Source organism: Pyxicephalus adspersus, unplaced genomic scaffold (genome assembly GCF_032062135.1).
Source record: "Pyxicephalus adspersus unplaced genomic scaffold, UCB_Pads_2.0 Sca2237, whole genome shotgun sequence".
NCBI lineage: Eukaryota > Metazoa > Chordata > Amphibia > Anura > Pyxicephalidae > Pyxicephalus > Pyxicephalus adspersus.
In genome coordinates, this window is record NW_027319244.1 from 836 (window position 1) to 4,363 (window position 3,528).

Sequence of the window (3,528 nt, forward strand, 5' to 3'; positions counted from 1 at the left end):
AGGGGCTGACATGCTCAGATCTGAACTTTTTGCTATTATTATATTAAAATACATTTGTGGTTTGCCTTACTTTCCTTTGAAATCTATCTTTCATTTTTACGTTTTGCACATTTTATCTCCTTTTTACATCTTTTGTTATATTCTTTATAGGTTTCAAATGATGAAGGTGATCCTTCCTTAATTTATTCTTGTTCCTTATGGCTTTTTTAATATCAGCTGTGAGCCACATAGGTTTTAATTTTAGCCTCGAATGGTGTAAGGGTATTAGTGGTGTACCCCAGGGTTCAGTGTTGGGACCTTTACTGTGTAACATCTTTATAAATGATATAGAGTTTGGGATTTCTGTGTTTGCAGATGACACCAAACTATGTCATGGAATGAAGTCCATACAGGATGTCTATAATCTACAAGCAGAGCTGGATGTACTGTGTGATTGGCAGGCAAGTGGCAAATGATATTTAATATAGATAAATGTAAAAGTAGTTTCAGCAAGTTCTATAGATTGCTTTAAGAAAACGCTGGATGATTTGACAACTATGTCTTATAGGGTTTTAAATCTGGGAAATGTTTTTTCCCTAGTGGTTGGACTTTTATGTCTTTTTTTCAACCTAAATAAATGACTATGTAATGTTTTGCATGCCAGACTCAATTTGTGTAAATGATTTTCATGTCCTGTCATCTGATCTTCACCTGCAGTGATCATACCTGTACTGACTCCCTGCACTGATCACACCTGTACTGACAGTATGTGGGGTAACTGGAACAAAAAAATCTAAAACTCTCAAACAAGGAAAGAAACCTGACAGGTTTGTGCTGGGTTTGTGCACCACCCGGATGGAGGATGGGCCCCATATCCTAGATGCAGCCCCGGTGTTCTGTGAATTTATAGGTGATGGAGGACAGATTTAGGAAATTGGTGGGCGGTGCTGGAGGTAAGCAGTGATCCTCCAATCACTGCCTGATGTTCCCACATACTCGGACCAGAGCGAAATAATGACAACCCCAGTCCCCTTCATTATCACCTAGAACACGGGTGTCAAACTCAAATACACAGAGGGCAGAAATTAAAAACTTTGACCAAGTCTGGGCCAAACTTGAAATGTATTGACTTCATTATTAACTATAAAAAAACAAACCCCTCTACACAAACTTTAGGGTTGAAAACACTAATTTCCATCTATCTATGCAGGCTGTGTGTTGTCCTTTCACATCACAAGTTTGCCTGACACTAAATATTACACTATGCAGTCTCTAATGGATTGAAACAAACACAATGCCCTTGGTAGTCAGGCACCATGTGATCATTGCCTAAGCTTTGTGTCACATGATGGGTGTACAGGAATAATGTCTATGTATGTAGACATACATAGACAGATGCAGTTCATTTTCAAGATTCTGGGCCAAAAAAAAGAACTTCGCGGGCCAGAGTTTGAGACCCCTGATCTAGAAAAACGCCAATGCCATTGGATCCCAGCCGGTCTGAGCCCAACAGCTGCTTGGTGAGGTGGAGAGGACAGCAGACTCCATACAAGAATATCCGGCAGTAATTTAGCTGTCTGCCACATGGACAGTGACCAATATGATTGGGAGATAAATGGCAGCCATAGAGATACGGTCTCAGGATATGGAAATTGTCTATCCCCACATACCACCATCACACATTGTAGAAGATTTACTAAACTGCAGGAGACGCCCCCCCACTTACCTATGCCGCTATGTTCTATCAGATCCCATACCACACTGACCTTGTCTGGTGACCCAGCAGTGTCCTTGTTTGGTGACCCCAAATCTGGAAATCTCCTTGTTTTGAGACCTTTGACTCTACATTGACCTTTTTGACTGCAACTTCTTTTCCATCTGTGTTCATATTGTAATTTCCCTTTGGTCCCATCTGACACCCCAATAGACTTTTCTATTCATCATACTATAGATACTTCAGGACTTTCGTGGTGATCTGCCAGTGATCTACTCATGAAATCCCAGCAGTTAGAAGTCATTGGGGATTGGTAAGTACACAGATAGTGCTCCATGGTAAGATATTATCTCATTTGGCATTTCGGGGCCACATCTAACTATGGAGCATTCACAGAGCAGGGGCCCTCCCACATATCAACCAAGGCTAATATGGCAGCACTCCTATTGGTGACCACCACAGACGGAAGACTCATAGTACCATCAACATCCACCAAGGGGTACTTACCACAGAAAAGTTCCAGGGGCCACAATCATGAGAACGGAAGCGGCACTCTAAGATCATATCATCCAGAGAGTGGCCAGTCCGATCATAGAACTCCTGCATATCAACGTCCACTTTGTCAAACTCATCATCTTGCAAATTTAAACTGGCCATGGCCTCTTCTTTGTTATTTTCCCAGCCCAGGAACCGGTCCAAAAACTCCAGGTCATTGCGGGTGAGTTTGGTCTTTCGGAAACTGTTATAATTACAGATGGTGATTGCTGGGAAGACCAAGAGTTGGCTCTCCTCCTCGTCCAGCGTGGTGACATGGTGGTACTCTGTGTAGTAAATGATCCGATCAGCCACTTGGAAGAGGAAACAGCTGAGGGATGCCAGGAAGGCACACGCCCAAAACACCCGGCGTGGGGTCACCCCTCCTGGCAGGAATACATGGCTGATCCCATGAAGTGTTGAGTTACTGGCAAAGGTGGTGAGATCCGAAGCCTTGGAATTCTCCTCTTCAGCTTCTTGTGGAGGTTTTAGGATATCCATCAGGAATGGCTCCACTGTACCAAGAAATGATCTGACTGCAGGCTGGTGATGATTGCAGAAGACCAACCAAAGGAGGAGCGGCTGGGGGTGGACAGCCAAAAGTCTGATGGGATGCTGCTGAAGTTTGGTAATCTGTGGTCTGAGAGTGAAGGGGGGGAAATGCTATTAGAGAGGATGGAGGACCACAGAGGGACGCAGAGGGCACCAATAATGGATGTGTCAGAAACCAAATACTTTGCATCTACGGGGCCCAAGGGAGGAGGGGGGAGCAGAGACAGAAAAGAGGAAAAGATAACCTGAGATAACTCACAGACAAACAGCACCTAATAAAATGTCTATCCATTCCACCATAGTACATAGGAGACACAAATATCTCTACAGCTCAGAATATAGCAAGAGATCTGATACTATCATTATTCAACTGCACAGTACCACTTCTCTTGTCCTGTGCCCCGGGTGTCATTCTCGGTATCTGTTCTCTGTATGTAAGGACTCTGCACAGTACCACTTCTCCTGTCCCATACTCCATGGTGTAATTCTCGGTATCTGTTCTTATTTTGTATGCATGGACTCTGCACAGTGCCACTTCTCTTGTCCTGCACCCCTGGTTTAATTCTTGGTATGTGTTCCTATTCTGTGTGTATGGGCTCTGCACAGTACCACTTCTCTTGTCCTGTCCCCCGGGTGTAATTCCCAGTATCTGTTCTTATTCTGGATGTATGGCCTCTGCACAGTACCACTTCTCTTGTCCTGTACCCCAGTTGTAATTCTCGGTACATGTTCCTATTCTGTGTGTATGG

At 43.8% G+C, this 3,528-nt stretch overlaps 1 pseudogene; it reads right to left on the reverse strand.

Annotated features, from left to right (window-relative positions):
• Window positions 1-588: 588 nt before the first annotated feature.
• On the reverse strand, window positions 589-3,522 carry LOC140321314 (acid-sensing ion channel 3 pseudogene; annotated as a pseudogene).
• Between the last annotated feature and the right edge of the window lie 6 nt (window positions 3,523-3,528).